Below are 13,774 nucleotides of genomic sequence, written 5' to 3'. Positions count from 1 at the left end.
CCCACTCCTCCTCTTCCATCCCCCCTCCCGGTCCTCTGTTATCCCCACCGCCTTCTCATCGTCCATCCCTCCCCTTCCATCCCTTCTCCTCCTCCTCCTCCCCCCTAACCCCACCTCCTTCTCCTCCTTCCATCGCTGCTCTCTCTCCACCTCCATCCCGCCCCTTCCATCCCTCCTCCCTTTCCTCCTCCTGCCCCCTAACCCCGCCTCCTCCTCCCCCTCCATCCCTGCCCTTCCCTCCTCCTCCTCCTCCCCCAGCAGCAGCCACACCCTCGGTGCCCCGTTCCCCCAGCCCTCGCAGCCCGCGGCAGCAGCGGCGATGGAGCCGGGACAGGTCGGCATGGGCAGCGCGGGGTCTCGGCTGCTCCCAGCCGCTGCGGGCGGGGGGAACCCGGCCCGGGCCAAAGGAGAGGCAAACTGGGCAAACTGGGGGCTGCACATCCAAACTGGGCCTTGCTGGGGACCCTGCCTGGCCCCTGCCAGCCCTTGGGGCTCCTCTCGGCACATCCGCCAGGGGGGAACGCACACAGGCCTGGGGGATCCCAGCAGTGGCAGCACTGCCAGGGACTGGGCTGCACTGGGATCGTACTGGGAGCGACTGGGGCTGTACTGGGTTTATATTGATATCATACTGGGATCATACTGGGATCATACTGGGAGAGAGCAGGAGCCTGCAGGAGGCAATTGAGACCACGTTAGGGGCAAATGGGATATACTGGGAGTGACTGGGATGGTGCTGAGTGTTACTGGGAGTAGCTGTGAGCAACTGGGATCATGCTAGGAGGAACTGGAAGGAACTGGGAGTGACTGGGAGCCTGCTGGGGGTGATTGGAAACTGCTGGGCTTATACTAGAATGAACTGGGATCATGCTGGAGGTGACTGGGATCATTCTGGCAGTGAGTGCCACTACACTGAGGCTGACTGGGAGTGCTTGGGAGCAAATGGGATCATACTGGAAGGAACTGCAAAGATGCTGGAGGGAACTGGGCTACACTGGGGGATACTGGGAGTGACTGGAACAAAAGTGAGGGGAAAGAGAGCAACTGGAACCATGTGGAGCACAACTGGTTCATACTGGCAGGGACTGGGAGCACACTGGGGCCATATTTGGATCATACTGGGAGGGACTGGACTAATACTGGGAGGATCTGAGAGGGACTGGGAGCACACCCTGCACATCATCCCCCAGACTGGGCCTGACTGGGAGCAACTGGGAGCACGCTGGCAGCAAATGGCATCATACTGGGACTGACTGGGCTGATCTAGGGAGCAACTGGAACCACACGGGAGGCAGCTGGGACCATACTGGGAGAGATTGGAAGCAACTGGGATTATACTGGGACCACACTGGGAGGGCTGGCATGTGACTGGGATCAAACTGGAGCTTACTGGGATCATATTGGGGTTGAAAGGGAGCGACTGGGATCACACTTTGGGCTACTGGGAGCAGCTGAGGGAAACTGGGATGATGCTGCAAGCAAACTGGAGGAACTGGGAAGGACTGGATGCATGCTGGGGGCAACTGGGATATACTGGGCATGACTGGGGGATCATACTGGGATAACTGACACCTTACTGGGGCCACTGGCAGTGCCTGGGAATGACTGCAGACATGCTGGGGGCAACTGGGATATACTGGGAGTGTCTGGAACCATCCTGGGGGGACTGGAACCACACTGGGAACAACTGGGACCATGCTGGGGACAACTGGGACCACACTGGGGGCAACTGGGAGTGAGTGGGACCAAGCTGGGAGGGACTGGGATCATCTGGGGAGGGACTGGGACTAGAGCAGGGGCAACTGGGTTCAACTGGGACCATCCTGGGAGTGTCTGTAACCATAGGGGAGTGATGGAAGCACACTGGGAACAGCTGGGCCCATGCTGGCAGCAACTGGGATCCCACTGGGGGCACTGGCATCAGACTGGGAGTGACTGGGAGCAACTGGGATTAGACTGCAAGGGACTGGGATCATACTGGGAGTGGCTACACTCATACTGGGATTATACTGGGTGTGAATGGAACCCGACTGGGGCTTACTGGGAGCTACTGGGCCCATGTTGGGAGGAAAATGTGACCCACTGGGAGCAACTGGGATCGGCTGGAAGGTTCTGGAACCATGCTGAGAGGACTGAGACTACAACTGGGGCAACTGGGATCATACTGGGAGCAACTGGGGCCACCCTTTGAGCAACAGATGGAAACTGGGATGATGCCAGAGGAAACTGGGAGGAACTGGGAAAGACTGGGATCATTCTGAGGTAACTGAAACATACTGGGAGTGTCTCTAACCATCCTGGGGGCACTGGAACCACACTGGGAACAGCTGGGATCATGCTGGGAGCAACTGGGACGATGCTGGGGGAAACTGAATCTACCCTGGAGGCAACTGGGCATGACTGGGACCCTGCTGGGAGGGACTGGGACTATTCTTGGGGCAACTGGGATCATCATGGGAGGAACTGGGAACAGCTGGAATTATGCTGGGAGCAACTGGGATCACACTGGGATCCCAGTGAGAGCAGCTGAGTCCATGCTGGGTTACACTGGGATCTCACTGAGAGCGACTGGAATCACACTGGGATTGACTGGGAGTGGCTGGTTTTGTGGATTTGGGGGGTTTGGATTTTGGGGGTTTTCTTGGCATTTTGAGGGGGAGTTTCTCTGGGGGTGGTTGGGGGTTTATTGAAATTTCTTGTGGCTTTTTTTGAATTTTGGGGATTTTACTGGGATGTTGTTGGGATTTTTTGGGATTCTCAGAAATTCCTGGGGTTTTATTGGGATTTTTAGGAGATTTTGGGGCATTTTAATGGAATTGTGGTGGCATTCAGAGGGATTCATTGGGGATTTGGGGTTTTTGGGGATTCTTGGTGGGATTTGGGGGGTTTTGGGGGATTTTTTGGGTCTTGCCAGGATTTCCTTGGATCTTGCAGGAGATTTTGTGGGGCTTTTAATGGTTTTGGGGATATTTTGGGGGGATTTGCAGAGTTTAATCTGGATTTTTGGGGTTTTTGGGATTCCAAAGGATTTTGTGGGCTTTTATTGGGATTCTAGGGTGTTCTAATGGGATTTTGAGAGATTTAATTGGGATTTTGTGGGTTTTATTGGGGCTTTCACGGCTTTTAAGGAGATTTTGGTGCCTCTCAGCCCTTCCCCACACCCAGGGAATGCCCCAAAGCCCCCCTAAAATTCCACTAAAACCCCACAAAATCCCCAAAAATTACAAGATAACCCTCAAAAACCCCAGAGAATCACCAAACATCCCAGTGGAACTCACCAAAATTTAAAAAACTCCCCAATTTTTCAATAAATCCTTCCCCAAAAAACCTACACAACCCCAACAAAACACCAAAAATCCAAAACACCCCAAATCAACAAAACCCCCCAAAATCACATAACCATCTCAAACCCCAACAATTCTCCCCCAAACCCCCAATAATCCCTCCTAAACTCCCAACAAAATCCCAAAAAAGCCCAAAAAAGCCACCCCCAAATCCCCAAAACCCCTCTCAGAACCCCAAAGTCCCCACAAACCCCCCCAGACTCAGTGGGGCCATCCTGGATCAGGGGGCACCGGCCGGTGGAAAGGAGCCACTTCAGGGGGCCCTGGGAGCTTTTTGGGGAGGGGGCACCATGGGAGACCCCCCAAAAACGGGGGGGGGGGAACCCCTGCAGTGCCCCCTCCCCCCGAAACCCCCAGACCCCGGTTCAGGGTGGGCCTGGGACCCCCCGGGACGCCCAAATCTCCCCCAGGCCCCCCAGAGCCCCCCAAAGGTTTGCCCAGGACCCCCCTGAGAGCCCCCAGACCCCAATGGGGCCCAGCCCAGGATGTCCCCTGAGACCCCCCCCCCCCCAGACCCTTCCCAAGACCCCACCCAGGACCCTCCAGACCCCTCCCCAAACCCAACTCAGGCTCCCCCAGCCCCTCCCCAGATCGCGCCGGGACCTCTCCCCAAAACTCCCCAAATCCCCCCCCCCACCAGACCCTCTCCCAAAACCCTTCCAGACCCCCAAAGCCCCTCCCCAAACCTCCAAAACCCTCCAGGACACCCTCAGGACCCCCCAGAGCCCTCCCCAAATTCCCCCAGGACCATCCCAACACCCCCAGACCCTCCCAAGACCTTCCTACGACCCCTCCCCAAAACCCCCCCAGACCCTCCCACGACCCCCTCCCCCTCCCGAGACCCCTCTTAGGACCCATCCGCACCCCCCAGGTCCCCCCACAGTGCCCCAGGACCCCTCCCCAGACCCCCCCAAACCCCCGGACCCCTCCCCAAAGCCCCCCCAGACCCCCCGGACCCTCCCCCGCCCCCCCCCGATCCCCTCTCAGGCCCCTCCCGCTCCTGTCCCGAGCCCGGGGGGTCCCGGCGGCGGCGGGGAAGGGGGTGCCGCTTCCGGTCGCCTCTGATTGGCTGGGACGGCGCAGGGGAGGCGGGCCTTGCTGGGGGATCCGCGCCGTGATTGGTTAGTTCAGGGATGTGCAGCGCGCTGATTGGTTGGTTCGGGGCGGGGCGCGCCGCCATTGCTGGGAGCCCGCACAGGCGGTGGAGGCGCGCGATTCTGAGGGAGAGCGGAGCTGAGGTGGGGCCGGGGGCAAACTGGGGGGGTTTGGGGCGGGTCTGAGGGGAAATTGGGGATTTTTGGGGGCATCGACGGGAAACACGAGGGTGTGCGGTGGGTTTGGGGGGAATGAGGGGGTCTGAGGGGGCTTTGGTGGGTCTGAGGGGGCTTTAGGGAGCTTTGGGGGGAGCTTGAGAGCGTCTGGAGCGTTCTCAGGTGGGTTTAGGGGGAACTGAGAGGAATTGGGAGAGTCTGGGGGGATTTTGGGGGATTGCGAGAGGAACTGGGCGGTTGTGAGTGGATCTGGGCGGTTCTGAGGTGGGTCTGGGGAACTTCGAGGAGTCTGAGGCGATTTCATGAGGTTTGGGGGAATTGAGGGGTCCGAGGGGGATTTGGGGCAGTCTGATGGATTTGGGGGCGTCTCAGGTGGGTCTGGGGTGAATTTTGGGGAGAACTGGGGGGGGTTGAGGGTCCTGGGGAGGTTTTTGGGGTCCTGGGGAGGGTTTGGGGGTCCAGAGAGGTTCTGGGCCAACACTGGGGGACTCTGGGGAGTTTGGGGTTCCTGGAGGGGTCCTGGGGGAGATTTGGGGGTCCCGGGGGGTCCCAGGCCCACCCTGAACCGGGGTCTGGGGGTTTCGGGGGGAGGGGGCACTGCAGGAGTTCCCCCTCCCCCGTTTTTGGGGGGTCTCCCATGGTGCCCCCTCCCCAAAAAGCTCCCAGGGCCCCCTGAAGTGGCTCCTTTCCACCGGCCGGTGCCCCCTGATCCAGGACGGCCCCACTGAGTCTGAGGGGGTTTGTGGGGATTTTGGGGTTCTGAGAGGGGTTTTGGGGATTTGGGGGTGGCTTTTTTGGGCTTTTTTGGGATTTTGTTGGGAGTTTAGGAGGGATTATTGCGGTTTTTGGGAAGAATTATTTGGTTTTGGGATGGTTATGTGATTTTGGGGGGTTTTGTTGATTTGGGGGATTTTGGATTTTTGGTGTTTTGTTGGGGTTGTGGGGGCTTTTGGGGGGAGATTTATTGAAAATTTAGTGAGTTTTTTAAAATTTTGGTGAGTTCCACTGGGATGTTTGAAGATTCCCTGGGGTTTTTGAGGGTTATCTTGTAATTTTTGGGGATTTGTGGGGTTTTAGTGGAATTTTAGGGGGGCTTTGGGGCATTCCCTGGGTGTGGGGAAGGGCTGAGAGGCACCAAAATCTCCGTAAAAGCCTCGAAAGTCCCAATAAAACCCACAAAATCCCAATTAAATCTCTCAAAATCCCATTAGAACACCCCAGAATCCCCATATAAACCCACAAAATCCTTTGGAATGCCAAAAACCCCAAAAATCCAGATTAAACTCTGCAAATCCCCCCAAAATGTCCCCAAAACCATTAAAAGCCCCACAAAATCTCCTGCAAGATCCAAGGAAATCCTGGCAACACCCAAAAAAACCCACAAAACCCCACAAATCCCACCAAGAATCCCCAAAAACCCCAAATCCCCAATGAATCCCTCTGAATGCCACCACAATTCCATTAAAATGCCCCAAAATCTCCTAAAAATCTCATTAAAACCCCAGGAATTTCTGAGAATCCCAAAAAATCCCAACAAAATCCCAGTAAAATCCCCAAAATTCAAAAAAAGCCACAAGAAATTTAAATAAACTCCCAACCACCCCCAGAAAACTCCCCCTCAAAATGCCAAGAAAATCTCTCAAAATCCAAGCCCCCCAAATCCACAAAACCAGCCACTCCCAGTCAATCCCAGTGTGATTCCAGTTGCTCTCAATGAGATCCCAGTGTAACCCAGCATGGACTCAACTGCTCTCACTGGGATCCCAGTGTGATCCCAGTTGCTCCCAGCATAATTCCAGATGTTCCCAGTTCCTCCCATGATGATCCCAGTAGCCCCAAGAATAGTCCCAGTCCCTCCCAGCAGGGTCCCAGTCGTGCCCAGTTGCCTCCAGGGCAGATTCAGTTTCCCCCAGCATCGTCCCAGTTGCTCCCAGCATGATCCCAGCTGTTCCCAGTGTGGTTCCAGTGCCCCCAGGATGGTTAGAGACACTCCCAGTATGTTTCAGTTACCTCAGAATGATCCCAGTCTTTCCCAGTTCCTCCCAGTTTCCTCTGGCATCATCCCAGTTTCCATCTGTTGCTCAAAGGGTGGCTCCAGTTGCCCCAGTTGTAGTCTCAGTCCTCTCAGCATGGTTCCAGAACCTTCCAGCCGATCCCAGTTGCTCCCAGTGGGTCACATTTTCCTCCCAACATGGGCCCAGTAGCTCCCAGTAAGCCCCAGTCGGGTTCCATTCACACCCAGTATAATCCCAGTATGAGTGTAGCCACTCCCAGTATGATCCCAGTCCCTTGCAGTCTAATCCCAGTTGCTCCCAGTCACTCCCAGTCTGATGCCAGTGCCCCCAGTGGGATCCCAGTTGCTCCCAGCATGGGCCCAGCTGTTCCCAGTGTGCTTCCATCACTCCCCTATGGTTACAGACACTCCCAGGATGGTCCCAGTTGGACCCAGTTGCCCCTGCTCTAGTCCCAGTCCCTCCCCATATGATCCCAGTCCCTCCCAGCATGGTCCCACTCACTCCCAGTTGCCCCCAGCGTGGTCCCAGTTGTCCCCAGCATGGTCCCAGTTGTTCCCAGTGTGGTTCCAGTCCCCCCAGTATGATCCCCCAGTCATGCCCAGTATATCCCAGTTGCCCCCAGCATGCATCCAGTCCTTCCCAGTTCCTCCAGTTTGCTTGCAGCATCATCCCAGTTTCCCTCAGCTGCTCCCAGTAGCCCAAAGTGTGATCCCAGTCGCTCCCTTTCAACCCCAATATGATCCCAGTAAGCTCCAGTTTGATCCCAGTCACATGCCAGCCCTCCCAGTGGGGTCCCAGTATAATCCCAGTTGTTCCAATCTCTCCCAGTATGGTCCCAGCTGCCTCCAGTGTGGTTCCAGTTGCTCCCTAGATCAGCCCAGTTAGTCCCAGTATGATGCCATTTGCTGCCAGCGTGCTCCCAGTTGCTCCCAGTCAGGCCCAGTCTGGGGGATGATGTGCAGGGTGTGCTCCCAGTCCCTCTCAGATCCTCCCAGTATTAGTCCAGTCCCTCCCAGTATGATCCAGAGATGAGCCCAGTGTGCTCCCAGTCCCTGCCAGTATGAACCAGTTGTGCTCCACATGGTTCCAGTTGCTCTCTTTCACCTTCACTTTTGTTCCAGTCACTCCCAGTATGTCCCAGTGTAGCCCAGTTCCCTCCAGCATCTTTCCAGTTCCTTCCAGTATGATCCCATTTGCTCCCAAGCACTCCCAGTCAGCCTCAGTGTAGTGGCACTCACTGCCAGAATGATCCCAGTCAGCTCCAGCATGATCCCAGTTCATCCCAGTATAAGCCCAGCAGTTTCCAATCACCCCCAGCAGGCTCCCAGTCACTCCCAGTTCCTCCCAGTTGCTCCTAGCATGATCCCTGTTGCTCAGAGCTGCTCCATCCCAGTCACTCCCAGTATATCCCATTTGCCCCTAACGTGGTCTCAATTGCCTACTGCAGGCTCCTACTCTCTCCCAGTATGATCCCAGTATGATCCCAGTGTCCATCAGTGCAATCACAGTCTGCCCTGGCATGGCAGTATGATCCCAGTATGATGTCAGTACAAACCCAGTCCCGTCCCAGCATGATACCAGTATAATATCAATAGAAACCTATAATTGTCCCAGTCACTCCAGTATGATGCCAGTATATTCCCAGTCACTCCCAGTACGATCCAAGTACACAGCCAGTACATCCCCAATACACTCCCAGTACGATCCCAGTCTGATGTCAGTACAAAGCCAGTACAGCCCCAGTCGCTCCCAGTACGATCCCAGTGCAGCCCAGTCCCTGGCAGTGCTGCCACTGCTGGGATCCCCCAGGCCTGTGTGCGCTCCCCCCTGGCGGATGTGCCGAGAGGAGCCCCAAGGGCTGGCAGGGGCCAGGCAGGGTCCCCAGCAAGGCCCAGTTTGGATGTGCAGCCCCCAGTTTGCCCAGTTTGCCTCTCCTTTGGCCCGGGCCGGGTTCCCCCCGCCCGCAGCGGCTGGGAGCAGCCGAGAGCCCCGCGCTGCCCATGCCGACCTGGCCCGGCTCCATTGCCGCTGCTGCCGCGGGCTGCGAGGGCTGCGGGAACGGGGCACCGAGGGTGTGGCTGCTGCTGGGGGAGGAGGAGGAGGGAGGGAAGGGCAGGGATGGAGGGGGAGGAGGAGGCGGGGTTAGGGGGGAGGAGGAAATGGAGGAGGGATGGAAGAAGATGGATGAAGGCGAATGAAGAAGTCCAAGGCTGAGTGGAAAAGGCCCCTCGGGGGGACATCGGGGGGTGGCGGTGACGGCTGCCGGCAGAGGCAGCCTGGAGGAGCAGAGCCCTGTGTGCCCCAGGAGGCCAAAGTGGGGAGGCCAGAGAGGGGGGAGCGCCGCCATTGGTGGGAGCCTCAAGAGCCTGGAGAGGGGCAGGGGGGACTCCTTGGAGCCGCTGCAGCCCAGGGCAGAGAATGAGGGGAGAAGGGAGCCCGGGAGCCCAAAGAGCCCCGGCATCCCGAAATGGGGAGAGCCAAGAGGGGGCAGTGCGTCCCCAGGTGTGCCCTGGGGGGATCTCATTGCCCTTGCCTGTGGCACAGAGGCAAATCCCATGCTGTCCTTGTCCTTCCTCGCCCAGAGCAGGAGCTGAGCATGGAGAGCAGGGAGGACAAATGCCCGCGGCAGAACCTGGTGGCAGAGGCCGTTTGGAGCGGCTCCACGGCACAGGAAGCCAACGGGGAGGAAAAGGCCCGGAGATGCCGCACGAGGAGGGGCTGCAAACGCAGATGGCGGGGATGTGAGGGGGAAAGAGGCAGCCTGGGCCGGGAAGGAGGCCGGAGATGGAGGCAGAGCTCGGAGCTGGTGCTCCATGAGCAGCTCCATGATGGGGAGAAGCCCCACACGTGCGTGGAGTGTGGGAAGAGCTTCAGGTGGAAGTACAACCTGACTGTGCACCAGAGGACCCACACTGGGGAAAAGCCCTACAAGTGTGGGGAGTGTGAGAAGAGCTTCAGCCAGAGCTCCAGCCTGATCAAGCACCAGAGGAGCCACACAGGGGAGAGGCCCTATGAGTGTGGGGAATGTAGGAAGAGCTTCAGCGAGAGCTCCACCCTGATCAAGCACCTGAGGAGCCACACAGGGGAGAGGCCCTATGAGTGTGGGGAATGTAGGAAGAGCTTCAGCCGGAGCTCCAGCCTGATCAAGCACCAGAGGACCCACACTGGGGAGAGGCCCTATGAGTGTTCCAAGTGCGGGAAGAGGTTTCAGACCAGCTCCCATCTCATCCAGCACTATCAGAGTCACACAGAGGAGAGGCCCTTCCAATGCCCCGACTGTGGGAAGGGATTCAAGAACAACTCCGACGTTGTCAAGCACCGGCGCATCCACACTGGGGAGAGGCCCTACGAGTGTGATAAATGCAGGAAGAGGTTTCAGACCAGCTTCAGTCTCCTCCGGCACTATCGGATTCACACAGAGGAGAGGCCCTTCCAATGCCCCGACTGCAGGAAGGGATTCAAGTACAACTCCACCCTCATCACCCACCGGCGCATCCACACCGGGGAGAGTCCCTACGAGTGTCCCCAGTGTGGGAAGAGCTTCTCCAGGAGCTCTACCTTGACCCGACACCAATGGAGGCACCGGTAAGGGAAGCCCTGCGAGTGCCCCGAGTGCGGGAAGAGCTTCGTGCGCTGCTGCAGCTCCATCCCCCACTGGAGGAGGCACTTTGGGCACAACCCTGGTCACTCACATTCCCTTTGATCCATGTTGGGAACACACCTGCCTGCTTGTCCTTTTGTTTGGCATTTTTTTCTGATTCATCTTCATCCCTTAAAAACAGCCAAAACAGTGTTTAAAGAAAAAAATTGATCACAGATGTCTAAAGTCCCACAATTTCAGAGTTTTTTAATGGGAAATTGATGGTTTGGAGAGAATATTCTGGAGGATTTGTGTAGTCTGGGGGGGGATTTTGTGCAGTGTTCTCCATCTCTTTGCACTCCAAAAGCCAAGAGGGTCACCTCAAAACAACTGAATCCCACTGAAAACAACTGAATTTTAATTCATACAGGCTCAATCCCACATCAAAATGCCTTGTTCCCACCCTAAAAAACTCAGTCCCATGCCAGACTCACTCCATTCCACAGCTGCCAGAGTGAGATGGGGTGTGAAGGAGATTGGGAGAAGTGCAATCCCAATTTGGAGTGATGGGATTGGGATTGTGTGGGGCTGGGTGGGTGGGATGTATTTGATAGCAAATAAAACTTTCAGAGTTAGTGCCACCTTCTCAGCTGATTGTGTTTGTGTCCTCCTTTCTCTCCTGCCTCTCTTTGCCTGCTCTGTTTCTCTCTCAGTGTCTCCCTTGAGCCAGGGCAGCTGCCACCAAAGACCCTGCCCTGATTTAATTCCCAGTGCAGGAGCTACAATGGCCATGGGTGAAGTTCTGAAGGCTGGCAGTGAAATGTCACTGTAGGATCCACTTGGCTTTCGGCCCCTTCTTAGGAGCTTTGCCTTCAAGGGCAGGAACATCTTTTCCTGGCTGGGAACTGGAATTCCAGGTCCTTGGAGTGTGTGCCATGCAGGACCATACAGACTGGCATCATGTAGACTGGGATTGTATGGCTTGGGATTGTACAGACTGGGATCATGTGGACTGGGATTTCACAGGCTGGGACTGTGGGGATTAGGAGCCAAGACTGGGATCATACAAACTGGACCATATGGACCGGGATGGCTGCACCGGATCAATGTGAACCAAGGGGGTCCCGCCCTGCCCAGGGGTCCCTCCCCATCCTGCCCGGGGGCGCAGCCAAAGCTCCCCGGAACGAATGCAGAGATCCAGGAGGGATCCCAGTGCCAATCCCATTTCCAATCCCATTTCCAGTCCAGTTCCTGCTCCTTGTGCTGGTCCCAGAGTGATCCTGGTGCTGATCCTGGTTCCGGTGCCTGCCTCAGTCTCCATCTCAGTCCCGGAGCACTCCTGGGGCTGATTCTGGTTCTCATGTTGATCTCGATACTGGAGCAGTGCCAGTCCCAGTCCCAGTCTTGGTACCAGAGCGGTGCCAGTCCCAGTCTCAGTCCCAGTCTCGGTCCTGGAGCGGTGCCATTCTCGGTGCCGGTGCTGGTGCTGGTTTCAGTGCTGGTCTCAGTCTTGGTCCCAGAGTGGTTCTGGACCCAGTGCTGCTACTGGTGCTGGTCTGGGTCCTGGAGTGCTCCCAGTGCCAATCTCAGTCTCAGTCCCAGTCCCAGAGCGCTGCCACTCTCGGTGCTGGTTCCGGTGACGGTCTCGGTCTCAGTCCTGGAGGGCTCCCGGTCTCGGTCCTGGTCCCGGTCCCAGAGCAGTCCCGGTGCGGGTGCCGGGTTCCAGTCTCGGTCCTGATCCCAGTCCTGGAGCGCTGCCGGTGCCAGTCCCAGTTCCAAAGCGCTCCTGGTGCCGGTCCCAGTGTCAGGCTTGGTCCCAGTCTTGGTCCCAGTGCCAGTTCTGGTGCAGGTTCTGGTCTGGGTCTTGGTCCTAGTCCCGGTGCCGGTCCTGTGGCGCTGCCATCTCAGTTCCAGTGTCAGTCTTGCGGCTGGTGCCACTTCTGCTGCTGGGTTTGGTCTTGGTCCTGGAGAATTTAGGTCCATTTGTGTGATTTTAGGCCAAACTGGACAGGTTTAGGGTGGGTTTCAGATCCCTTGCAGTGATTTCAAGCCTTTTAGGGTGGATCTTAGGCCCCTTTGCAGATTTTAGGCCAAATCTGTTGGGTTTGAGGGTGGATTTTAGATCCCTTTGAATGATTTAAGCCCATTTGGGTGGGGTTTGGGCCTGTTTGGGCGATTTTAGGATAAACTGGGCAGTTTTAGAGTGGATTTTAGATGCCTTTGGCTGATTTTAGGCCCATATGGGTGGATTTTAGTCTTTGGGTAATTTTATCTTGTAACGGTGATTTTAGGTCCCTTTGTGTTGTAGATGGCTAATGAGATGATTGGCTCCTGCAATTAAGGGATGGATACTGTGTGAATATTAAGAGAAGCTTTATTGATGTGTCATTATGTTATTGCAGTCTGTTGTTTAGATGTCCTCTGTTCTCCCCACAGTCCCTTTCCCCCCGTTGTTACCATCAGACAGCCTGAGCCATCCAGGACAGGTAGAAAGAAGGCGAGAACAAAGACTTGTTCCTAGGGGAGGGGGCGTGGCATGACAGCACCTGACCCTCCAATCAAGCTGCAGGAAAGCAGACTCCACCAATAAACATCAAAGAAGAGTTGACTGACAGACTGTGGGAGGGGCCAGGTTTGGCTGAAGCAATCCCGGGGTATCAAAGGTGAAGCGTCCATCTTGAGGACGAGCCAGGCACGTGGTAGGCGGCCATGAGGGGAGCTCCCAGGCCTGTTCTTCCTTATTTAGTCCTTTTCTTGTCATTTTTGTTAAGGTTGAATAAACCTTTTAAAATTTTCAAAGTCTGCAGTCGTTTCTCACAGTAACCAAGGGTTCCTTTCCTGGAGTTTGGTGCACAGGAGAAACACCAACCATATATTCTCAAGAGGACAAAATGGCACAAAATTTTCCTGGCAAAGATCAGAAAATCAAGAAACTTTGGAAAAAGATTTACTAAAACATCCAATTCAACATAAAACACCATAGCAGTAACTTCATTAACTCAGCCTGTTGCACCCAGAAACGTTTAATCACTTCAGTTGTTGAGGTATCAAAAAATGTTCCATATCAAGAGCATTAGAAGGAGAAGACAGAGAGACAGGAAGACAGAAGCTCTATAGAAAGAAACGCACATGGCTACCAACTGCTGGGGTTCCAGCGTGGGTGAGACACAAACCCCAGCCACGGAGCCCTTGTGACACATCAAGGCCCCTCTGGAGCAAAGAAACCATTGCTGACAGTCCAGAAACTCATGGAACCAAGGGGCCCTTGTGACAACGCAGATCCAAGGACACCATGGTGGCACTATGGAACCTCATGGGAGCAAAGAGACCATTGTGACACTCTGGTGCCTCACGGAATCAGAGGGACCATTGTGAAACTCAGGCCCCCTCTGGAACCAAGGGCCAAGGATGAAGCTATGGCACCCGTGGAACCAAGGAGCCGTTGTGACACAGCGGGGCCACAGGGAGCCAAGGGGCCACGGGGACATTGCAAGGGCTCAGGGAAGCCAAGGGGCCGTTGTGACACTGCAGAAGAAAGGAGAACATTGTGACACTGCAGGGACT

The 13,774-nt window shown here is 56.0% G+C and overlaps 1 long non-coding RNA gene and 1 pseudogene across 1 annotated transcript in view; one reads left to right on the top strand and one right to left on the bottom strand.

The window, feature by feature from the left end:
- Positions 1–13,774, top strand: part of LOC139605190 (zinc finger protein 850-like) — a 273,898-nt pseudogene that overhangs the window by 126,262 nt on the left and 133,862 nt on the right.
- Positions 1–13,774, bottom strand: part of LOC139605232 (uncharacterized) — a 59,387-nt gene that overhangs the window by 1,718 nt on the left and 43,895 nt on the right. The window lies entirely within an intron of this gene.

The sequence above is a fragment of the Agelaius tricolor genome, unplaced genomic scaffold (assembly GCF_023055355.1).
Source record: "Agelaius tricolor isolate 1412-34295 unplaced genomic scaffold, bAgeTri1.0.p SCAF_61, whole genome shotgun sequence".
In the NCBI taxonomy this organism is placed as follows: domain Eukaryota; kingdom Metazoa; phylum Chordata; class Aves; order Passeriformes; family Icteridae; genus Agelaius; species Agelaius tricolor.
This window is presented reverse-complemented; position numbering and strand designations above follow the sequence as displayed.